This window comes from Homarus americanus, unplaced genomic scaffold (assembly GCF_018991925.1).
Source record: "Homarus americanus isolate GMGI-L3 unplaced genomic scaffold, GMGI_Hamer_2.0 scaffold25827, whole genome shotgun sequence".
NCBI lineage: Eukaryota > Metazoa > Arthropoda > Malacostraca > Decapoda > Nephropidae > Homarus > Homarus americanus.
The window spans coordinates 1,901,452-1,928,519 of record NW_024738300.1 but is presented as its reverse complement, the minus strand read 5'-3'; the positions used below and the strand labels follow the sequence as shown (position 1 = coordinate 1,928,519).

At 39.6% G+C, this 27,068-nt stretch overlaps 1 long non-coding RNA gene across 1 annotated transcript; it reads left to right on the top strand.

The window, feature by feature from the left end:
• Positions 1-2,977: 2,977 nt before the first annotated feature.
• Positions 2,978-19,517, top strand: LOC121873997. Its single transcript, XR_006090326.1, has 3 exons — positions 2,978-3,009; positions 18,750-18,961; positions 19,348-19,517. It is a non-coding gene; the product is annotated as an uncharacterized LOC121873997 (long non-coding RNA).
• The last annotated feature ends 7,551 nt before the right edge of the window (positions 19,518-27,068 follow it).

Sequence of the window (27,068 nt, the reverse complement as noted above, 5' to 3'; positions counted from 1 at the left end):
TTAATAGATGGTAAAGGCAGTGGAAGCGCCCCTCTGAGAAAAAATCCCGAACCAGCACAAGAACACTTAAATCTACTACAAAATGAACTGTCCAGACCTGTGGAAGGATAGCGTCTGTGACTGGGATGAATGAGACACACTGTAAAATTTAGACACTTATATTCCTCCAACACTACAAACACAATCAAATAATGGTACACCAATATGCGCACCTCTTAACTTAAACTTTAACCACTACTCTGGGGAATAAAAGTTATACATGACATAGAAATTATTAGAAACACAGGCAACAATAAATTTAAAGTATCAAGAAATGTTAATTGCACATATGAACAGGCCTTAAGGGCTTTCACAAATAATATCAGTCACTTAGGAAATGGTACTAAAAAATAAGAAATTAAATACTCCACAATGAATAGGCCTTAAGGGTCTTCAAAAAAAATAATATCAGTCACTGAGGAATGGTAATAAAAGATAAGAAATTAAATACTCTACAATGAATAGGCCTAAGGGCTTTCCACAAAATAATATCACTCAACAAAATTATAGCACCCCAACAGGTGTACACTTCTAACCTAACCTAACCACTGCTCTGGGGAACAAGGTTATACCTGAGATCAGAATTATGAAGAATTAGAGGCTAAAAGAATCAAATCACAGTATCACTCTGGTTCCACTTAATGGCACAAACATTCAAAAAACTACTATCAAAATTATTAAGAAATATTAAACTACACACGTCAAGATAATATCAGTCTGAGGAAGTGATAAGGAAGATAAATGTTCCTCTAGGTATCTCTGAGTCCTAGACTCACGGTCCAGTGTGTGACCATTAATACAGATAGCCTCAGTACCCCAGTGCGTCCATGGGAAGAGAGGAGCCAATCAGACCTTGCGCAGTTGAGAGAACCTTAGCTTCCTAGCAGGGTTCACTAGCTGCTCGGGACATGTGGGGTTGTGCACCGAGTGGTAAGAACTGATCACCCACTGCTGATGCTGGTCCCAGAAGTCGTGTTGGTTGTCGGGAGCACTGTTCACTCCAGAGATCCTTGCTACCCCGCTAAACAGTGACAGGCCTACACGATCGGTCCAATGGCGACAATCGCCACCCTCAATCATCAACGGCAGTCAATCTCTCGCAGTCAACCCGGTCAACTCCAGTCAAGTGGGTTCTGACGGAAACCCTGAAATGAACCTCACTGTTAGCTCTAGTTTACTTTATCACTGCCCTATCTAACCCCTGTCTGAGATCGAATGAGACTTACTTGTTATATCGTGCGCGTGACTAGGCCACGTGACTATTTCTGATGGACGCGCGAACGTCTTTGTCTCGTGTGTAAGCTTCTGGGACTGCCCTAGCCAGCGTCCGTTCCCCAGGCGCTAGCTTGGGCTACGTGATATATTTACCGCCTAACTAATAACCCTTGGGACACCCGTAACATTATTCAGACTGCTAAACGATCATATAATTCAAATTCAATAATAGTCTTAACCCCATGAATCGCATCATTATTAATTCGGTAAATCACATTCAATATCATATAGCCCCTAGTTCCGCGCTCTCGCTACGAGCAAAGCAGCTCCTCCCCAGATAACCTTGAACGCTCAGTATCACTCATGGCGGGCATTTGAAATTACTCTGAAATTTCGAATACATATATATATATATATATATGTGTGTGTGTGTGTGTGTGTTCACACGAGAATCTCGGAGACATCTTCAGAGGCTAAGGTTCTCCGTTGTTTCCTTGTGTTATCTTATATATATATATATATATATATATATATATATATATATATATATATATATATATATATATATATATATATATATATATATTCCTAATCAATGAATTCCGGAATGCACATTCTTAAAGCACATTGGTGGTAATACTGACTGTTTGACTCTTTTATGGTGGGAATTATAATAATGAATATATGAACACACGTTGGTAGGTTTACCATAACTACTAAATTTATAGGTGTTACCTACTCTGTGGATCAGACAGTCTAGGAATGGTAATTTACAGTCACTCTCTAATTCCACAGTGAATTGATCGTGGGGCTAAGTTGTTAAGGCTCTTAGGACCTCATTACATGGCCATAGACATATTACATCATCTACACACCTAAACCAAGCTGCTTAAGGTGGTAAAATATTACTTAGTAATTTATTGTAAAAAAATTCTTTATATAAGTTACTCAACACTGGTGAAAGCTGATTACCCATCGCCATACTAAATTTTTTAGCATAATATTCTCCATTATATTCGAATTTATAATCTTTAATGCACAGTTTGATAATTCAATGAAAATATTGTTTGAGAAAGGCAAGGAATATTCTCCAGGAAATCTGTGAGGAACTCCAGTAAATTATCAACTGGGACCTTTGTAAAGAGAGATGTTACATCAAAACTGACCAGTTTAAAATATTAATTAGTGTAGAGGTTCTTACGTTCATCAACTAAATCCACATTATTCTTAAGAAGGGTTGAGTCACTACTTAATTCACATCTTCAGGGGTGAGTACGTAATTAATGACAAGGCTAATATGTACAGTAAAGGAGAGTAAGACCAAGCCCCTAGGGACAGCAGGTGTGTGTGTGTCTTATAAAATTTGGAATTTGATTAAATACAAATAACTTTGGTGTACTATATTTTTGTTTTAAAGTTCTGTCCGGCCATAGAATGATCATGTATATCATTTAAATGTATTCAATGATATATTTCATAGAAAACCTTACTTCAACTACTTTAAGTATAAATTACTTATCTTTTTCAGGTAAACAGCATCTTCGTTTACGCTATATATTGGTATAAACTAAATATTCCATAATAATCTATAAATCCTCCACTAGTTTCATGGTAGAAGCTGATAGGAACCACCAATCAGAAGTCAGGTCTACCATGACGTCAGAAATGCCGAGCACGAGCTGCTTATAAATAAGAAACTGAGGCGAGTGGCGGGGACTTGTGGGTGGAGCTGCAGAGACGTGAGGCGAACACGGTGTGAGTATTGCGCTCTGGTCCGCTTCTTAAGACGTACTTGGTAGATAAGTAGAGAGTATAACGTGTGTTGGCAAAGGATTATAAAGAAAAAGTTTTATGAGATGGCTGATGTAACAACATATCAGAAACAACAGAGGGAGAGTTTTATGCTGGCAGTTATTTGTACGTAAAATGTTTTGAAAACGTAAATCCGACACTGCGACTATAAATAGGTAGAATTATAATTCAACGACAAACATTGTAACAGTATCACATTATCGTAATCTAGTTCATGCTACTGGTCATTCTGGAAGTATTAAGTGCCCTGAGAGATGTAAAACTGATCAATCATGATGTCTATTTTCTTAAAGAAAGTTTATTCACAGTCACTAAAGTTACATTTTCGGAGGAAAAAATACATAACAAGATCATAATTATGTTATGTGGCTAATAAGAAATATTAAATTTTTTTATGGTAAATAAACTCCGGTTAAAAGATGTTTCTCTGTGCTCCTTAATCTGTGGGTAATAAACGTTTATATGATGTATTTTTTTTTACGGGGAATAACCCACCCGGGCACAGGTCATCGACCCACAACGGGGCCTGAGGGGCGAAAAAATAAGAGTAAAAAAAATAAAAATAGAAAAGAAAAGGACAATATTAATCTACTCCACGAAGATTGGCGGAACCAGCTTTTTAAAGTGAGACAGATTGTATGAGTGTAGAAACACAGAAGAAGGCAGAGCAGTCCACAGTTTGGCTGTGTGAGGAAAGAAGGATGTACTATAACGGGTTATTCTAGTGTGACCGACATCCACAGAGAAAGGTGGGCACCGCGGGCAAGACGTGTGTTACGAGCCCACGGCCTGGCCGGCGGTACACAGGATGCCAAATCCACCGAACATTGCCCGTTAAAGTACCTGTAAAAGAGAGAGAGTGAAGCAACATTGCACAGAATACTGCATATCCTGTGCAATAAACGATTCTTGTTTTATATTAATTCTGGATAGTAATAGTTTTTGCACTATATATTTCTCTGAATGATATAACATATTTATGCTACTTAATGTCTGACTAATAAAAGTTTTATACAATATATATTCTGTACACGTTACATATATCTCTGATAAAAGACATTTGGTTCTAATAAATAAAAACCTGCTTAGTTTGTACGAATTTAAAGACTTTTATACAGTATATCAAATATATATAGGTAACCACGCATCATCACGCCTCCGTCCACTTCAACTCTTCCAGTACAGGTGCTCATTAAAAAGACGCCATTTTATATTTTATCACAAAATACAGAACATTTTTCATGTTAAAAAACATCGTTTTAATATTAAATGGTGAGGTTTGTGCTAGATGTTCATGTAAAAAATCTGAAATTACCACCAATTAGTTAGTAGTGTGTAAGGTACTATTTTTAATGTTGTTGGATTAGTTTAGAATTAACCTTATCAAGTGCTTATAAGCAGAAATATAAGCTTGATGCTGAACAAAATTTAAGTCTATTATATGATTATCTTTTAGCAATATTCAGTTTCCCTTACTTTTCGTGTAGTTAAAAATACGACAATCGGGAGACATTTAAAATGAAACCATCATTATTATTTTTCTGATATGAAGAGTGAAATAAATTATTAGCGAAAAATTAAAATTCCAGCCTGAAGATGTAGCTGTTCTTTACCATTGGTGTTAAACAGTTGGTGGTTCAAAATATCGTGAGAAAACAAGGAATGGCTCAGTTTTTTTTAATCTTACTCTGATATTCTTTTAATGCACTTAATTATAAACATGTGTGGGTTATTTTATGGAAACAGTCGATATAATACACGGAAAAGCGAAATGAACGAAATAATACGAAAATTAATTGCAAGAATCATACGCTCATAACCGTCGGCAGAGTCGTTTTGGGTTTATTTACATTTCATGAGCATAACACTAGGCTGTATGTGTTATAGCTATGTTTAGCTAGTACTAATTTAAATAATAGCCATAATAACCCTTGTGTACAGTAGCTAAAAAAAAGTATCTGTGCATACTCTGTGTGAAACAAATTGAGACCACGGACAATAGGTATTAGGATACGTGTGTTGTCTCCTTATACTATATGACAGTAATCACTTAACCGTTTATTATATTCCTATATGCCAACTCACCCTCTGTGTTGGATACTGAATGACGGTGGGTGAAGACACGCATAACAACCCTCTCGAGACGTCACGATTTGTACGTATAATTCCGGATATCATCGGACCCACCCTGTGAGATACTTTTTTGCTACTGTACCTCTGTACTGAATAAAATCGTCTGCTTTTAGTCAAATAAAATATTAAAACTGGGATCCCTGTAGTGAAAGGATTAAGAGTGTAGTCATTTCAATTTCAATTTCAATTGTTTATTCCTTGATAGAGGAAGCGGGATCCTAGTGCTGTCACTAGGTACCCCTGTACAATAACACCAGAAGCATCTGGCAAGTGTGACAAGTATATACAGCATAAATATTATAAAGGGGCTTACTAAAGCCTAAGGAAGGAAGGATATTCATTTAACACATAATCAATATTATTTACAAAATATCTGGCCAGTATGGGGAGGATCATCGTGTCTCCGTCAGGGGGTCGTGGAGTGGTGGTCCAGCAGGCGTCACGGAAGCGTTGTGTGTGGGGACATCTTAGGAGGTAGTGAATAAGGGTGCGGCTGTCGGGTCTTCTGCATAACACACAAGAGCGTTGCTCAGGGGATGCGGGGATACCAATCTCCCAAGCAAAGTCATACCCACTGATGATACGGGCAGCAATCACGTCCCTTTTCCGCGACCCTTTCCCATAGACATACGAGAGGTCAGGAAGTTTACGGAGGACCGAGTGTAGTCATGATATGCTTGCATTAACATCACGATTAACCGAATAAGATACTTCTATTTTGGTTACTTTGGCTGGTTGGTTTAAAAATCTAATTAAAGACAATGCAACATAACTCTTGCCCTACTTTGTATTAAGAATTATTACTAGATAACCACCACATAATAAAACATGACTGCCGCGGACTTCGAACATCATAAGCCCATGATATTTGCACTTTGTTTTCCTAATATTTTGGCCATACTACTAATAATATTGATGAGTGTATTTATATATTGTGCTAAATAAGCTCTCTTTCTCTTTCTGTATAAGGATCAGACATCTGCATCCACTCAAAAACATACACACAAATACATGAGCGTCTTGAACAAAATTTTCTAAGCAAAACCAATGTAAGGTGGCCTGTGTGAACAATACCGCGACCCCTGGTGTCTTCACTCCTTGGTCAAAATAAACTTACACTCACTGTTGTTTCAGGTGCAGTAAACCAAAACACCATATATAGTACTATAAATAACAGGTTCTGCATTCTAACTCACAAAAAAGTCAACTTGTAATCTCTTTGCTTAGTAAAAATGTTATATTAGCCTAAAAAGTCTCTGATACGATGGTTGTTGACTGACAAAAATTATTAAAGTTAATTTAATATTTATATTCTAAACGCTTCATTAATATCGTGAAAAGGGGCTTTTGAAATCTTCTGATACATATTTTTTTAAATGTTTGGATTCAGATGTTTTTCCTACCATTATTCTTTGTGTAGTAAGCGTCTGGAGCGTTTCTTTTTTAAATACGATTCAAGAATTATAATATTGTGGACGACGGGAAGAGAGTGCTATATGCCAGACTGTAGTTGGTTCTAAAATACCTTAGCTTTTCTTTGTGCTTCACTATGTATCCCTTTCATGGTAGAGCCGAGACAGACATCTTAAATTAAAGGACTGCTCTTACTCAGGTCCTGGAACTTGGGTCCATTAAAGACACTAATAGCATAGGTACTGGTCACACAAGACTTACTGGAGTTAATCATCTACTTGTCAAACATTTATCATTTTGCGTTAACAATATCACTCTATAGGCAAAAGTGATTCCCTGTCAAAGCTTTTCTCAGCAACACCCTACTATTCGAACACCTCACACCCTCCTGCTTCATGAAAAACACACTTTTACAATGTTGATATAGGGAACATATTAGCATATAAACTTGGAACGGCACCTTGTTTATTTACTTATGGAAATGTTCATAAGACATTTCATTTTACTCTACAGGCAGATTTCCATTATTACATATGAACGACAATGTAATTATAATAAATAACTACTGAGCTCTTAGTATTGTGCGGTTACATTTCAACTACTATATGCTGACATACATACAATACTCTTGTTTGACAGAATCTTGCCAATGGATAAGCGAATTGCAAACAATCCATTCGTGTTAGCTGAGCGAGCAAGGATCGTGACGATGTGGCTGAGTGGCATGTCAGCACGCAACATATCAGTTGAGAGTGGAGCCAGTCTGTCTACAGTGTACAGGTGGATTCGTAGGTGGAGGAAATATGGCTCGGTGGAAACACATCCTTACAGTAAGAGATCTTGCCAGAACTTTAGGCAAAAGGATATGGGGGTACGCTTGCCTTCAGACTACCACCCGTCAATTACAGCAGTCAATGCGACCCGTACCCTGGATCACTGCTTTACTTCGAAGGCTCCAGGTCATTACCTTCCACGAAATATGTTTCATGAGTTCTTTCCTCTCAGTTACGAGAGCTTAGCCAAATATTACGGACGAGTAAGGTGACTTTATAGCACTAAAGAAACATAATGAGCATTACGAAGCAACAATTAACTATTAATTAAAAACATATATAACTCTTACTCTTGAAAGTTACCTCTAGATCACTCAGTAAATAAGGCGATCCAGAGAGTAATTCACTTGATTAACATTTGATATTTGACATCATGTATTATGATACACACAGTATACTACACGCACACACACGTGATCCAGGTATATGCTCATAACCACAAGGAAAGAAGAAAACACGAAGTTCCCAAGCGCTGAAGATGTGAATTACACCAAAGCGCTTGGGAACTTCGTCTTTTCTTCTTTCCTTATGGTTATCAGCATATATATATATATATATATATATATATATATATATATATATATATATATATATATATATATATATATATATATATATACAGAAAAGCGGTTTCTAATAGTTCTTTGAAAAATTCATGTATTGTGAATGTTGCAGAAAATATTTATTAACTTATATTCTATCTCCAGGTTATTTCTTAAGTCCCTCTTATTAAGAAAATTTAATATTTCCATGGAAAGTTCTTTTTTGGTTTTGTACAATGTATGTATGTATGTATGTATGTATGTATGTGTTAAACATGGCGTATGTACAGTGTTGCGTTGCGCTGTGCATAATGAAATATTATAGGCATTTTACCCTCAACTTATGTAACTAGAATATTTTTGTATAAATATGTGTGTGACCAGGATTGGTACTTCATACATAAGACTTTGTGTATGTACTGTACAGTATGTGGGAGCTGTTTAATATTAGTGTTAGGTGTGTAGCCCCCTGGAATATGGAGCTTTGGCAGTCATTTGCTGGCCTTGGAGGTGGAAGGAAGTTTGAGTTTGTCAGTGGTGGATACCTTTTCAAATTGGGTTTAATTGAGTATTATATTCAGTGCTGCTCTATTATTATTCATGGTGTGTAAAGTGCAATCAATTATTGTGTTGTAAGGATGTTTATTGTTTATACACGGTGTCAATAGTAGTTGTTTATTCTTTATTATCTTAATTTAATTTATCTTATAAAACCTACACACTTATTATGGTAAACATTTGTTATTAAATTTTATTTAAATCTTTCATAATGGCGTATAATTCCAAACCTTCACTAAGTTGTACCATAAGAACATAAGAACATAAGAAAACAAGGAATCTGCAATAGGTCGGTTGGCCTGTGCATGGCAGCTCCTGTCGAGAGTTACTACCACTCTCTATCATCCATGAACCTATCTAGCCTCCTTTTGAAACTTTCCAGAGTTCCCGCACTTACTACAAAGTTGCTAAGCTTGTTCCACTCGTCCACCACCCTATTTGTGAACCAGTTCCTTCCTATCTCCCTCCTAAACCTAAACTTATCCAACTTGAATCCGTTGCTACGAGTCCTATCCTGCTCTGATATTATAAGAACTTTATCTATATCCCCTTTATTGATTCCTTTCACCCACTTAAATACTTCTATCATATCTCCCCGCACTCTTCGTCTTTCTAGGGAATGCAAGTTAAGTTTCTTTAACCTATCCTGATATGGAAGGTGTCTAAGTCCCGGAATCATTTTTGTCATTCTTCGCTGCACCGACTCTAGTGAATTTATATCCATTCTATAATAGGGGCACCAGAACTGAACCGCATAATCGAGGTACCCATATGTGCCCTCATTAGTATATTAATCTTTAACGTAATTCAAGTTGATAAGTTATGGCATAACATATGAATGAATGAATAGTCAGCATGCTCACCTACCAAGAGAGTGGATACGGGCTCGATTCCCTGGCAGGGTGAATTGGGTACCTGGATTTTAATCGATTTGCAGATCGTGTTTTGGGTCAATACTTAGCCAGTACCGTTGGCGAGTTATCAGGGTCTACTCGAACTCTTCTTTGACACTGAGTCATGCAGCTCGTTAACTTTGGGTGTAGCTGTTGTGTTGGCGACAGCTTCTACACCTTAAGCAAACACCTCGGTGGCCCTTGGGCAGGCCATCCTCGCACATGAGGGCAACTAATATATGTGTTAATGTATGTATGTGCTGTATGTATGTATGTAATGTTACAAGGTGATTTAGATACAAAAAACGATAAATGTTGAATAAATGTTCCCCCCCAAACAAATATTTCCTTGGAAGATTCTTTGCCAGATAGCCTCCGGTGACGGCGGTGAATGTTTAAATTAATTATCCATAAATCAGAATATTTATAATGACTAAAGAATTTTAATTATTTAATGGGAAGAAAATAAAAGTGAAGTTAAGGCTTATTGGTTCAAAACCATCAATTGTTTACAGTACACAAGCCAGACATTTCTATGAGAGCAGATTTGAAAACAAAAAATATTGTTCAGATGCTACGGAAAAACTTAACTTTATCAGAAACATTAAAAAATAAGGAATAATGTAAGTATTAAAAATATTTTTGAAAATCAAATAAATATTTTTTAGTATGAGCGCAAGGAAATATTAGACAAGAGTTATAAGTAAAAATATTTCACCACAACTAAAAAAGACATTGTTATCTCATAGATATCAATTATATGACCATAAAGAATAACACCATAATTACGTTAGATCCCAGATGGAAAATCACATGTTAAAATTACGTTCACTGCATTTGATACACATGAATCTTTACCCAATTATTTCCAATCAATAAAGCTCCATGTAGGATGACTATTAAATTATAAAGTAATTTATATAATCAGTAACGTACTCTCCAAGAGTTCAACCATACACACACACACATATTATCAACGACCTCACCAGCCAGGACTCGAACCCTCGACCTACTCTGTGGTACTAGGGAATACTACCGACCATGCCACAAAGACACTCTTTGTGGAATGGTCGTTGAGTGTTACCTGGTCCCACACAGTAGGTCGAGGGTTCGAGTCCTGGCTGGTGAGGTAGTTGATAATATGTTCAAAGTCCGCGTGTTATATGGACTAAAAATGAAGTATATATATATATATATATATATATATATATATATATATATATATATATATATATATATATATATATATATATATATATATATATATACATATATATGCTGATAACCACAAAGGAAAGAGAAAATACGAAGTTCCCACAAGCCCTTTCGTGCAATTCACATCTTCATGTGTGAGTACAGACAAAGGAGTAATTATTAACAAGGCTAATATTAACAGTAAATGAAAGCGAGATCAAGTCCACCATATTCAGGTCATAAGGCAGTGTCGTAAACCTTTCACCTGGTTGGATAATTTGAGTACCTTTGTAATGTCCCCTTTGTTTAGCACTGACTTCCATTTATACACCTCTATCATATCGCCCCTTACTCACTTCTCTCGAGGGAGTGCAAATTAAGATGCTTTAACCTGTCTCTGTACTCAAGGTTCCTAATGCCCGGGATTAGACTTGTCATTCTCCTCTGAATTCTTTCTAAGGATTCTATATCCATTCTGTAATACGGTGACCAGACCTAAACTGCGTAATCCAAGTGAGGTCTCACAAGCGCAATATATAGTTTTAGGATGAACTCGCTATTCTTGTAAGTAACACTCCTTTTTATGAATCCAAGTACTTTATTAGCCTTGTTTCGAGCAAATACACATTGTTTACTTGGCTTAAGATTCCTACTTATCATTACTCCTAAATCTTTCTCGCAGTCGGATTTCTCAATAACATTGTTGTTCATCTGGTAACTGGTTTCCCTGTTTACATCTCCTAAACTGAATACTTTACATTTGTCCAAATTGAATTTCATCTGCCATTTTCAGACCTTTTTTAGTGTCGCCAACAAATTTACTTATGTTGCTGTCTACGCCGATAACTACGTCGTTTATGTATATAATAATTAGTAATGGTCCAAGTACTGAGCCTTGCTCCAATCGGATTAAGTGCCGTTAATGCTCACTCTCTGTTTCCTGTCCTGTAACCACGCCCTAATCCATTTTAGACTATCTCCTCCAATGCCATGAGCCTCCACTTTTCTTATTAGTCTTTCGTGGGGGAGTCTGTCGAAGGCTTTGCTAAAGTCGAGATATCCACATCATAATTGTGCCATTTCGTCCACTGATTCGAAAACAAATGAAAAGAATGTTGATAGATTAGTTATACACGAAAGCCCGCTTGTGAAGCCAAGTTGGGAATGATTGATCAACTTGTGCTTCTCCAGGTGATTTCAAATAAATTTTGAAATGATTGCTTCCAGAAATTTGCCTACAGTTGATGTTAGACTAATTGGACGGTAGTTAGAGGATAGTGATCTATCTCCCTTCTTGAAAATCGGTAATACATTTGCTATTCTCCAGAATTCTGGTACTGCACCTGTTTTTAAGGACATGTTAAACAACTTGCTAAGGGCATACTAAGCCTGATTAGCGCAAGATATAATTGCAATATGACCTCTGACACTCTTATTACTTACACTTCTAAATATAAAACGTAACACTTGTTTGCCCAATTTCGAACATTAAAGCACTGTTTTGTTGGTCCAAGGTCCGAGCTTACGAGTACCCCTAAGTCTCTTTCACAATTCGACTTCTTTAGGTTGATGTTGTTAAGGCTGTATACATTGACAGTATTTGTTCTTCCAATATTGAGTGCACTTGCTGGTGTTGAATTTCATTTGCTATTTTTCTGGCCACTCCTGCAGTTTACCTCCTGTGGTGCATGTGCACAGTGCCCTGAATCAATCTGCTGCCCTATTTTGGTGTCATCAGCAAACTTGCGTTTATGTAGATTATGAACAAGAGTGGGCCCAGTACTGACCCCTGGGGAACCCCACTAGTTACACAGCTCCACTCAGATTTAAAACCATCTACGCTGACCATCTGTGTTCTATAGGTGAGCCATGATTTTATCCAATTTAAGACTTTCCCCTCGATACCTCGAGCCTTAACTTTATCTTCTTAAGTTCTGTTCTAAAAGTGATGTCCGTTAGTTTCTCTTCTTCATTTCCCTGAAATATCAGTTCCACCTCTGGCGTTCCCTCATGAATTTCTTCTGTGAAAACTGATAAGAAGTAGCTGTTAAATGCTTTGCTCATTTCCTCACTATAATTGCTCATTTCCCCTCTCTCTGACTTTATAGGCCCCACTTTGTCCTCGAACTTTGCCCTATATACCTGGAAAAATCCCGTGGGATTCGCCTTGGATTCTCTTGCTATCGTCATTTCGTAGTCCCTCTTTGCATTCCATACATTTTTCTTAACATTCCTAGATAGTTCCTTTTACCTACCTCTGAGATGCTCCTCCCCTCCCTTTAATTTCTTTTAAATTAATTTATTTATTCATATGTCATGTTTAAGTTTTTTGGTCATCCATTTTGGCCCATTCTTATTTGACCTAATTTTTCTGTATGGTATATTTTGTTCCTGTGCTTTGTGTAGTATACTAGTGAATTTAATTTAGTCGTCATTAATTGTTGTGTCACTGAAGAGCTCACCCATTCCTACCAGAGACTGATCTGACCGTTCCCAGGTGACCTCACCTAGGTACTGTACCTTCTTAACCCCTCTTAATCCGCCGATCGAAAGTCTGGGACTTTGACCATATTGCCATTAATTTTCGTTTCCCAATTTATGGTAAACCTGATTTCTCTGTTTTAACTGTTCCATAGTTCCTCCCCTATTGTGATATCTCTGATAATATTTTCTTTATGTGTTAATACTACGTCTAATATATTGTCATTTCTAGTAGGTTCTATAATTAAGAGTTCTAAAAATTTTTCCTGAACTGCGTCTACGAAGTCTTCAGATTCGTAGTCACCTACAATGTTGTCCCAGTCAATATTTCTGAAGTTGAAATTTCCCATAATGCACAGGTTTAGGTATCTTGCTGCCCTACTCATTTCCTGCCATATGGGCTGAGCTGCTTCTTTCCCTCGACTTGGGGGCCTGTAAATCACTCCCATAATTAGTTTTTCTCTTCCTTCTGCAATTTCTACCCATACAGACTCGGTTCCTATTTCACCCTTTATTGAATTATTAATACAACATTTTAATGTATCCCTGACGAAGAGTGCGACCCCTCCCCCCTTCCTACCTTCCGTGTCCTTGTGAAAAAGGTTGTACCCTTCTATGTGGCACTCCGATAAAATATTCTTGATCGCCAGATTCATCCAAATTTCAGTGATTACTATGACGTCTACATTTTCGGTACATACAACCGCTCTCAGCAAGTCTATTTTATTTCTAACTAGCAAAATCGCTGCCCTCCGGGCGGCTCATCCGCTAGGCAACGGTAGGACGCCACCCTCCGGGAGGCTCCACATTGTCTTACTATTCAGTCCCCAAAACTTTTTCTTCCATCAATCGTTCATTAACGGTGTATGAAAGTTCCACCATGTATTTCACTACAACGGTACAGCAAAGTACATTTTTTTAGCATTAAACTGTTATTATTTTATTGTCTAATCATCACTACATATAACACCACCCATCATCACTACATACAACATCATCCATCATCACTACATATAACATCATCCATCATCACTACATATAACACCATCCATCATCAATACATATAATAACATCCATCATCAATACAGATCGGTAAAGTAGTTTCCGAGATTCTCGCGCGGACACAAACAAAGACATACAAACACACAGCCACCCCCCCCCCCTCTCTTCTATTATTAATGCATCCCTCACACAAAGCAAATGCCTTAATGAATGGAAAACCGCATTTGTCACCCCCATCCCCAAGGTCACCACCCCACAGTCCCCTAACGACCTCAGGCCAGTTGCCATTACCCCCATACCCAGTCTACTTTGTGAGGACTTTGTTTTTGAGTGGGCATTTGCCAGTATCTATCAGTCAAATGATCCACAGCAATTTGGCAATATGAGGACCTCCTCTACATCAGACTGCTTGGTGAGCTTTCTGGATTTTCTGCACAAAAATTTGCAGAAACGTAAGACATCACTGGCCGTTGCCCTTGTGGACTTCAGGAAGGCCTTTGACATTGTTGATCACCGCACTGTTATCAACAAGGCTATTGCACTAGGGCTGCCCACCAACCTGGTCTCATGGCTCACTGATTTCTTGAGTGTACATCGCCAGGCAGTGAGGTATCAGGGCTTGGTCTCTACATTCCAACACCTCACCTGTGGTGTTCCCCAGGGGACCAAGATGGGACCACTGTGCTTCCTCATCCTGATCAACGACGCTCTATAGGACACTCCTCACAGGTGGAAGTACTTGGATGACTGCACTGTAGGGGTTTTAGTAGACAACACCGCACCAGACTACTCATCGCTACAAGGCACCCTGGACAGGCTACAGGCATGGACTACGGAGAACAAGGTCACCATCAACCACACCAAAACCGTAGTCATGCACATCAATACCGCCACCACTCCAGTGCAAGCCCCAGCAGTCACAGTGGGTGCCCATTCTCTCCAGTTGGTGCAGTCTGCTAAACTCCTAGGTGTAACTATAGACAACAAACTTGACTGGAAGGCCCATGTAAATAACACAGTCAAGGCAGCCTCGTACCGTCTCTACATGCTACGACGACTTAGGTCACTTGGGACACCCACGCCAGAGCTGAGGACCATCTACAACGCCTTTATTCTCCCCAAACTAACATATGCGTCACCAGCCTGGTCGTCTTCTCTCAACTGCACCCAACAACGTCAGCTAGAGAAGGTACAGAAAAGGGCCTTCAGAATCATGCTCGGCGCAGAATACTCCGGCTACACCAACGCTCTCTCCACTCTGGAAATGCCATCCCTCAGTGACCTCCACCACCAAGCACTGGAAAGGTTTGGCAGTGGACTACTGCACCACCCTCGTCATCACCACCTCCTGCCACCTGCAGCCCCCCACCCAACTCGCGCAGTCCGCCACTACAACAAAATACAGCCCATAAGAGCCTGCACCGATAGATATAAGAACACCATCCCATCTATTGTTAAAATAATAAACAACTCCTGATTTATGTACTGTACAGCCCTGTAACTATATTCAATGCATATTATATCATAATGTCTAAATCAAATGTAAGTCTGCATATTTTCAGCCACCGGCTGCAACTCTATCAATAAACCGTTTATTATTATTATTATTTATTATTACATACTTCTTTGTTTTATATATATAGATGCTCCTTCTGTTTGTATAGTACACAATTAAACCTACCTTCCCTGGTCCTGTTTTACTCCCAAGGACCTGCTTGTTTTTTTACTTCCACTTACCCTGACCTCTCTTTACTGGCAAAACACCTCCTTTGGAGTGACAATTTCACGCTCCAGGGATGCAGACAACGTCTTTACCCCGTTGCGAGACAAGTGTACCCCGTCACGACTGTACAGGTAGTCGTTGTCATAGATTCGTCGCCAGTTATCAATGAATGCCCAACCATTAATTGCACAATGTTTATCCAGTCGGCAATTTATAGCAATTGCCCTGGACAGTCATTCACCGCCAACTCCTCTTCTAGACAAGACACCACATACTATCTGGATCCCTCCCCTATATTCAGCCTTCTCTAGCGCCTCCCTATACCTCATGAAAAGTTTCTCACTCCTAACCTTTCCTGGGTTATTGCTTCCTACACTAAGACACACTACTGGCTTGCTACCCTCCCCTGACAAAACCCTATCCCTCCTCTCAGTTACATGTCCTATCCCAGCCCCAGGAAAACACACCAAACCTCTTTCATTAAAAGTACTATCTAAGAACCTCATCTGGTTGTCCCCATCTATCACGACCTTACCACTGGGCAGGGTTTGACCAACTGCCCTTTTCTCTCTTGCCACCACACCGTCCTGCTTCTTCTCTTCCTCGCCAGCTTCCTCCAACACTTGGTAAGGGCTATTGTGCTTGACAAAGAATTGGGTGTATAGTCAACGGCCCAGCGTGGTTGATCATACATTCTGGACACTGGGGTAGTAAGGGAAGAATTAGTGCTATGTATGTGTGTTATTCAGAGGAGAATGACAAGACTAATCCCGGGCATTAGGAACCTTGAGTACAGAGACAGGTTAAAGCATCTTAATGTGCACTCCCTCGAGAGACGTAGAGTGAGGGGCGACATGATCGAGGAGTATAAATGGAAGTCAGGGTTAAACAAAGGGGACATTACAAATGTACTCAAACTCTCCAACCAGGAGTGAACTCGCAACAATGGTTTTAAATTAGACAAATTTAGATTTAGGTGCGAAATAGGTAAACATTGGTTTGGAAATAGAGTAGTGGACGTCTAGAACAAGTTACCAAATATCACCATTAACTCGAATACGCTGGATAGCTTCAAGCATAGGTTGGTTGGATATATGAGCAATAGGGGCTGGGTGTAAAATGGACTGCCCAGTATGGGCCAATAGGCATGCTGCAGTTTCCTCCATTCTTTTGTTCTTATGTTATTATATATTTCATGTAGATCCACAATGAAAACGTGGATAAGATAAATCTTGATAAAATCACACAGGAAAATGGGAAACAATGGAGCACCTTAGCTTTCGTCTTTATTCAAGACATCCTCAGAGGCAACTGAATTACAAGGACTGAGAGAGAGCTTAGGACAAAAAACATGATAGCCACTAATCCACACACCAACCACACAGCAAACATAAGAAGAGCTTATATGAACGGGCGAGATAACTAGTCATGTCAAGTCAGGTAAAATTGTACTGACCATCACCAAGGTTTAAAGAATTAATTTCTCTAATAAAACTTGCTTCAACACATGATGATTTATACACTTCTAAACTGTTTTCCTAACCTATGGGATAATAATTATTGTTCGTAACATGAACGAAGAAGCAAGGTAAATAAAAAGAACATAAGAAACATAAGAAAATTAGGGTTCTGCATTAGGCCGGTTAGCCTGTGAATGACAGCTCCTGAATCTATCTAGCCTCTTTTTAAAACTTTCCAGCGTCCCAGCACTTACTACAAAGTTAATAAGTTTGTTCCACTTGTCTACCAACCTATTTGTGAACCAGTTCCTTCGTATCTCCCGACTAAACCTAAAGTTATCCAACTTAAATCCGTTGCTACGTGTTCTACCCTGCTAGGATATTATAAGAACTTTGTCTATATCCCCTTTATTGATTCCTTTCACCCACTTAAATACTTCAATCATATCTCCCAGCACTCTTCGTCTCTCTAAGTCCCGAAATCATTTTCGTCATTCTTCGCTGCACTAACTCCAGTGAATTGATATCCATTCTATAATAAGGGCACCGGAACTGAACAGAATAATTGAGGTGCGGCCTCACTCTTGCAAGACATAGTTGCAATATGACCTCCGCACTCTTATTACTTATACTTCTAGGTATAAAACCTAATACTCTGTTTGCCTTATTTCGAACATTAACGCACTGTTTTCTAGGCCGTAGGTCCGGGCTTACAAATACCCCTAAGTATCTTTCACAAGTCGACTTCTCTAGGTTGATGTTGTTAAGGCTGTATACATTATAAGTATTTGTTCTTCCAATATTAAGTACGCTGCACTTGCTGGTGTTGAATTTCATTTGCCATTTTCTGACCACATCTGCAGTTTATTTAAATCCTCCTGCAGTGCATTTGCATCCTGCCCTGAATTAATCTGCCGCCCTATTTTGGTGTCACTCGTAAACTGATCCCAGTATCTAGATCGTTTATTTAGATTATGAACAAGAGTTTGCCCAGTATTGACCCCTGGGGAACCCCATTGGTTACACAGCCCTACTCAGATTTAACACCATCTACGCTGACCCTCTGTGTTCTATCGGTGATCCTTGATTTTAGCCAATTTAAAACTTTCCCCTCGATACCATGACCCTTAACTTTTCTCAGAAGCCTCCGATGCGGTACTCTGTCAATCGCTTTGCTAAAGTCTAAGTAAACATCATCGTAATTTTCGTCATTATCTACTACCTCGAAGACTTTCCTAAAAAACGTCAGCAGATTTGTTAGACAAGATTTTGCATTTGTAAACCCAAGTTGAGAGTCGTATATTATTTTTCTCTCTAAATGCGATCGGATGCTATTTGCTATAATTGATTCAAGAAATTTCCCCACTACTTTCGTCAAATTAGCCGACCGGTAATTTGACGCTGATGCTCTGTCTCCATTTTTTAATAAAGCCAATCTCCCCACGTTCCAGGGGGTGATGTTGTTACTCGGGTATCACATAATGGTGGTGGTGGTGCTGAGCGCTACGCCCCAAGCCGTCCAGGAGGTGAATGGATCTATAGAGGAGGTGGGCTTGGATGTCGGTGTGCTTGTGGCACAGGTTTTGGAGCACCATCTCACTGGCTGTCATCTAGTGCTCGTCACCACTACATCGCATTTGCACGTCTCCATCAGTGTATTCAGGTACATTAAGTCTATCAGCCGCTGGTTTTTCGTTATTGTCTTAACTATAAATTTTTGAATGATCCTGAAAAAAACGTTATATCACTGTTGTCATGTATACAATAAAAATCAAGAAGTGTTAATAACATTGTTCGATGTATATACTTATCTTGCTCGTCACTAGTCAGACTTTACTTGAAGATCTCATCATTAATGTGGTTTACAGCAAATATAGGTGTGAACTGTGCTTCACGAAGAACATGTAAACACGAAGTAAATTCCAGAGAAATGTTGTGCATTGACATTGTATTAAACAATTAAATTAAAATGCTGTGTAATTATTTATTATGTATATTTTTTAGTCATGATAAAAAATAATAATATTTCACACTTTAACTTTTCCTCAGACACATGGGTGTGGGTGTGGCGGCTGGCGTGGTAGTGGAGGCAGGGTGGGTGTTGTCCCAGGACCAGCTGGTCCAGGACCACCTCCTGCAGGGGCTGTGGGGAGACACCAGAACCACCTGCCGGGCCCTCATCCTTGATCTCACTGCCAAAACCAGCACTGACGTCGTTCTGAAGTAACATTTACAAACATACAAGAAAATGCATTTACTATATTTTGGAAGATGATGATTACTACCGCCAAACGACCCATCTATCATCAAACACATACACACACACACACATATATATATATATATATATATATATATATATATATATATATATATATATATATATATATATATAACTTCAGCAATGGACTTGTTACTATTATTATTATTATTATTATTACAAGCAGAATCGAAACCCTCCGGGCGGCTCATCCGCTAGGCCATGGTAGGACGCCACCCTCCGGGAGGCTCTACATTGTCTCACTGTTCAGTCCCCAAAACTTCTTCTTCCATCAATAGTTCATTAACGGTGTATGTAAGTTCCACCATGTTTTCACTACAACGGTACAGCAAAGTATATGTTTTTAGCATTAAACTGTTATTATTTTATTGTCTAATCATCACTACATATAACACCATCCATCATCACTACATATAACACCATCCATCATCACTACATGTAACACCACCCATCATCACTACATATAACACCATCCATCATCACTACATATAACACCATCCATCATCATTACATGTAACACCACCCATCATCACTACATATAACACCATCCATCATCACTACATATAACATCATCCATCATCACTGCATATAACACCATCCATCATCATTACATATAACATCGTCCATCATCACTACATATAACAACATGCATTATTACTACATATAACACCATCCATGATCACTACATATAACACCATCCATCATCACTACATATAACACCATCCATCATCACTACATATAACACCATCCATCATCACTACATATAACACCATCCATCATCATTTTACATATAACATCGTCCATCATCACCACATATAACACCATCCATCATCACTACATATAACACCATCCATCATCACTACATATAACACCATCCATCATCACTACATATAACACCATCCATGATCACTACATATAACACAATCCATGATCACTACATATAACACCATCCATCATCACTACATATAAAACCATCCATCATCACTACATATAACACCATCCATCATCACTACATATAACACCATCCATCATCACTACATATAACACCATCCATCATCACTACATATAACACCATCCATCATCACTACATATAACACCATCCATCATCACTACATATAACACCATCCATCATCACTACATATAGCACCATCCATCATCACTACATATAGCACCACCCTCATGTAATGGCCCTTGCTGAATTGCTGAATTATGGCAACAATCCTGTGACCTGAAGTGAACATTAGTTTCTGAAAATGATTCGTTCACTGCCCAGGGTGTGACAGGACGTGACTGCAGTTGTTGTGGCTACTCATCAATCAACATACTGTTAACAAAATTCTTTCGTATGGCGTGAATAAACCCCAGTTACCAGCACCCCCTAGTGATGACAATTCTCCGGTCATGAGAGAAGGCCTCAGCATTCTGATGTATGGTGTGGTGGATGAACTAGTGTAACCAGGTGCGGTAGTTTGCTGTACTCATGATTTTCGAGAAAATTGACCCAGTCACAGGACCTTGGAATCAGCTGTGTCTCCTGAGAGTGACACACGCAAGTCTACTGGATTGCGGCAACAGTTTTACATTTTCAAGAGATTCTAGAAAGGATTATTCAATCAAGCCTACAAGGAATAGGTGGTATCTAGGTATACATTAAATATATACACACATTTACATGTTCGAGACATAACTCCACATCAGTAGGACATCGATAGGTTATTGTCATTGTTGTAAGTGCTTACTTATTTTAATATATACTGACGTGAAATAATTCCCAGTATTTATTAGACATAGAAAATGTGGACATTTTCTTTTGATCCCAGGGAGGATAAGAATGTTCATAATTTTAAAACTACTGTACATATTTTAAAGATGTCAAAGACACATCTTCTTAAAATAAAAATATGATAATTCTACAGTAAAGTATCACAGACTGTAAATTTTCAGCCATACCATGTAGAACCCTTTACAACTCAGTACCATTGCTCACCGCAAGGTCGAAAGTGTTGTCTACCATTCCCCCTCAGAGGAAGGGGGATAATATGTCAGAGCTACCCCAAGACCGCACACCCTCACTTTCCCAGCATGATTACAGTAGCAAAAGTTATACATTGCTAAGAAGATGCGTTCTTAAACACGAAGTAGGCAAAGATTATTTCTGCCATGTTGCTTTTGATATTGGCAGTAATGTTTGTGTTTTAAGTCAGAATCATAAAATTTTTTGTACATGAGATACTAGCCAGTAAGACACTTAAGTCTAGGACCCCTGTAGTTGATGAAAACCCTAAGATTGTAGAGTCCCCAGCTTAGTGTTTACACATATGTTTTTAACATGGTTAGGCTTATGTATAGGATGTTTATCTGCGAGTTTAGTTAGTCCTCGCAGAGCTCGGAGGGTAGGTGACCGAGCGATGTAATGGCCCTTGTTTCATAAACAGAAGTATTATACAAATGGGTTAATTACATTTGATTTATATACTGATTCTCCCCCTGTAAATTTCCACTGGCTATGAGGTGACATGTTCAGTGCACGTGATAAGGTGTGCCCACAGGAAGCTGCGTCATATTATGCTGAGTAAAGGCATAAAGTAGCCGGCCCCTGGCCACCTAAAGCGGGCAGTAGCTTGATATCCTTGACTAGAGGAAGACGTTATTTGAGAGCAGCAGTGGATGGCTCCGTCTTCCCTCGAGGGAGGATGAAGTCCCTATTCCGTTCTCCCTTGATGGGTCACTACTCAAAGTCTCACTCACAATCTTACATCGAACGGACGTTGATTCTCGGTCTATATACATAGCCGCCGTCCTCTCTCTTCACGCTCATAAATAGTGGAAGTTATGGTTGATCTACACTCAGGAATTATACAAACAATACTTTTTAATAAAAGAAGAAACTTCATTTGGGTTTCGTTAATAAAGCCAAATATAATATAAATGTACCAACCTGGTTAACTTTGAATTAAACAGCCGGTTCAATCACTACCATCACTACTACCACCATCATCACTACCACCACCATCATTACCACTACTATCAACAAGTCTCTACCACCACCACTATCACCACAAACATGCCACTATCACCATCACCACCACTACCACTGTCACTACCACCATCACCACCACCACTACATATAACATCCATCATCACTACATATAACACCACCCATCATCACTACATATAACATCATCCATCATCACTACATATAACACCATCCATCATCACTACATATAACACCATCCATCATCACTACAGATCGGTAAAGTAGTTTCTGAGATTCTCGTGCGGTCACACAAAGAAAAACACACACACACAAACAAACAGACATACTTCTTTGTTTTATATAGATATTTTATATTTTATATGGAAGATTATTAAAATTGCTATTATTATTATTATTATTATTATTATTATATAAAAACAAAAAACATTAGAAAATAAGAATCCTACTACTGGTGGCACTGGATAGAAAAGGTTGGTCACAGCGGTGTCAGGCCTTATAAGGCGGGGATAGGCGTGGGTAGATAGTTGACCCCCGCTCCGTGGGCGGCGCTGGAGGCGTAGGCTTGGGAATTCGAGAAGGTTACATAAGAACATAAGAAAATATGGAGTCTGCAATAGGCCGATTGGCCTGTGCATGGCAGCTCCTGTCGAGAGTTACTACCACTCTCTATCATCCATGAATCTATCTAGCCTCCTTTTAAAACTTTCCAGAGTTCCCGCACTTACTACAAAGTTGGTAAGCTTGTTCCACTCGTCCACCACCCTATTTGTGAACCAGTTTCTTCCTATCTCCCTCCTAAACCTAAACTTATCCAACTTGAATCCGTTGCTCCGAGTCCTATCCTGCTCGGATATTATAAGAACTTTATCTATATCCCCTTTATTGATTCCTTTCACCCACTTAAATACATCTATCATATCTCCCCGCACTCTTCGTCTTTCTAGGGAATGCAAGTTAAGTTTCTTTAACCTATCCTGATATGGAAGGTTTCTAAGTCCCGGAATCATTTTTGTCATTCTTCGCTGCACCGACTCTAGTGAATTTATATCCATTCTATAATAGGGGCACCAGAACTGAACCGCATAATCGAGGTGCGGCCTGACTAGCGCAAGATATAGTTGCAATAAGACCTCTGCACTCTTGTTACTTAACTTCTAGATATAAAACCCAATACTCTGTTTGCCTTATTTCGAACATTAACGCACTGTTTTCTAGGCCGTAGGTCCGGGCTTACAAGTACCCCTAGGTCTCTTTCACAAGTCGACTTCTCTAGGTTGATGTTGTTAAGGCTGTATACATTATAAGTATTTGTTCTTCCAATATTAAGTACGCTGCACTTGCTGGTGTTGAATTTCATTTGCCATTTCTCAGACCACCCCTGCAGTTTATTTAGATCCTCCTGTAATGCATTTGCATCCTCCCCTGAATTAATTTGCCGCCCTATTTTGGTGTCATCTGCAAACTTGCTTATGTCACTGCTGATCCCAGTATCTAAATCGTTTATGTAGATTATGAACAAGAGTGGGCCTAGTACTGACCCCTGGGGAACCCCACTGGTTACACGGCCCCACTCAGATTTAACACCATCTACGCTCACCCTCTGCATTCTATCGGTGAGCCATGATTTCATCCAATTTAAAACTTTCCCCTCGATACCATGAGTCTTAATTTTTCTCAGAAGCCTCTGATGCGGTACTCTGTCAAATGCTTTGCTAAAGTCTAAGTAAATAACATCGTAATTTTCGTCATTATCTACTACCTCGAAGACTTTCCTAAAAAACGTTAGCAGATTTGTTAGACAAGATTTTCCCTTTGTAAACCCATGTTGTGAGTCGTAGATTAATTTGCTTTTCTCTAGATGCGATCGGATGCTATCTGCTATAATTGATTCAAGAAATTTCCCCACTACTGACGTCAAACTGATCGGCCGGTAATTTGACGCTGATGCTCTGTCTCCCTTTTTAAATATGGGTACTACATTCGCCTGTTTCCACAACTCTGGCACAACTCCAGTGTCTAATGATTTTGTAAATAAGTTTACGAGGGGTCCGCTAATCTGTTCGGTGCTTGTAGGGAGGAATCACTACATATATATATATATATATATATATATATATATATATATATATATATATATATATATATATATATATATATATATATATATATATATATATATATATATATATATATATATATATATATATATATATATATATATATATATATATATATATATATATATATAATTTGTAATAAAAGTTTCAAATCCTGCTATAATAATCAATTCAATTTAAATTTCAATTGTTTATTCCTTGATAGAGGAAGCGGGATCCTAGTGCTGTCACTAGGTACCCCTGTACAATGACACCAGAATCATCTGGCAAGTGTGAAAAGTATATACAGTATAAATATTATAAAGGGGCTTACTAAAGCCTAAGGAAGGAAGGATGTTCCTTTAACACATAATCAATATTATTTACAAAATATCTGGCCAGTATTGGGAGGATCATCGTGTCTCCGTCAGGGGGTCGTGGAGTGGTGATCCAGCAGGCGTCACGGAAGCGTTGTGTGTGGGGACATCTTAGGAGGTAGTGGATAAGGGTGCGGCTGTCGGGTCTTCTGCATAACGCACAAGAGCGTTGCTCAGGGGATGTGGGGATACCAATCTCCCAAGCAAAGTCATACCCAATGATGATACGGGCAGCAATCACGTCCCCCTTCCGCGACCCTTTCCCATAGACGTACGAGAGGTCAGGAAGTTTACGGAGGACATCGTACCATGTGGGCGGGGAGTCCTGGGGGATGGCTGCTTCCCGAGCTTCTCTCTGTTTGCGGCGGATTTGGGTCCTAATCTGTAAGAGTGTTCGAGGAACAACGTAGTCAGGTGTGGCCTTGTTGCAGCCAGTCTTGGCAAGGTCATCTGCTGCCTCATTCCCCAAGATACCGACATGACTGGGTATCCATAGGAATGTCACAGGGCGGCCTGCATCCTGAAGTGTGGATGTTAACCCTCGTATTCGGAGGATGAGGTCCTTATTTTCCCCAGATCCAAATGCGATCCCGTCGAGAGCAGACCTGGAATCGCAGCAGACAAGCAAGGGGCAGAAACCATCTGCTTCTTCCTCAGCGAGAAGGGCAGCAAGGAGGGCTATTAGTTCAGCCTGAGTGGAGGATGCCCCGTCAGAAACTCTGAGAGACAGTTTGATAGGCTCAGGGGCATGAGGACGGGAGATGTAGACACCAGCCCCGGCCCTACCTGTAGCGGGGTCAACAGAACCATCAGTGTAGAGGACGACCCTACCTGGGGACCAGTGAGCGATCCTGGAGAGGTGGTATTTGCAGAGAATAACAGGGTTCACCTGGGATTTCGGGAGCGGTCCACCGAGGGCAATCACTTCAGGTTGAAAATCCAGCCAGGGAGAAGGAGACGAACCAACAGCAGGGGTGACAACAATATCAGGCAGGAGGTCGTGTTCCTGAAGGGCTCGGATGAGTGACCCTCGCCACTGTCTTCTAGATGGAGGTCGGTCTCGAACAGCAGTAGTCAAGTTGGTTTGGACATAGTTGCCCCTAGGATCCCGTAGAATGGAAACGGCAGTTTTTAGGTAAAACTCCTGGACACGATCCTGTAAGGGGGAAAGACCAAGTTCGTTATATAGAGAAGTAGAGCGTGTCCACTGAGGAGCCCCAAGGATGATACGAGCAGCTTTCCTCTGGATAACTTCGAGACGGTTGACAGCAGTCCGACTAATGTTGACGAGGGCAGGGGCGGCGTAGTCGACACAGGAACGGACAAAAGACTTGTACATGGTGAGAAGTACAGGGATGCTGGCACCAAGGGAACCCCTGCACATGGTAGAGAGGGGAGCGAGACGCCGAAAACATATGTCTCGAAGATAGCGGACTTCAGGGATCTGACAACGTGTGCGAGTTACATACACACCCAGGTATTTTGTCTCATTAACCCAGTCCAAGGGCGTTCCTGATAAGAAAAGGGGTGGAGGTACAACACGACCGTGCCACATGGCTTTTGTTTTCGCAGTTGAAAGAAGGAAACCAAGTGAATCACACTCTCTGGAGACCAGATCAAGGGCTTCCTGCATGCTGAGGTAGTCAGGGGCTTGGAGGAGGACATCGTCGGCATATCCTGAGTGGACAACTTCTGTCGGCCACGGGAGTGATGCTATAATAATCGAGATAAGTTTATTACTCTAGAAACAGGATCGCCATTTGCAATGACGTCACCAGTTTCCCGCAGACGACGTTCTCCAACAAACTCACTGCTGCAGTCGGTGGTAGTACAAAGGATGGTCTCGTCAGACCCCAAATGCCACGTTCAGGTAAGTTTTAAGGGTGTTTTTTATGGTCTAAGTCATAGATATTTCTTAAGTGAAGAAATGTGCCGTGGAGAGCCGTATCATATGTCCCAACGGGATGAAGAAGCCTGCACTATTTGAGACTGAATGTGAGAAGGACCTAGTAGTACAG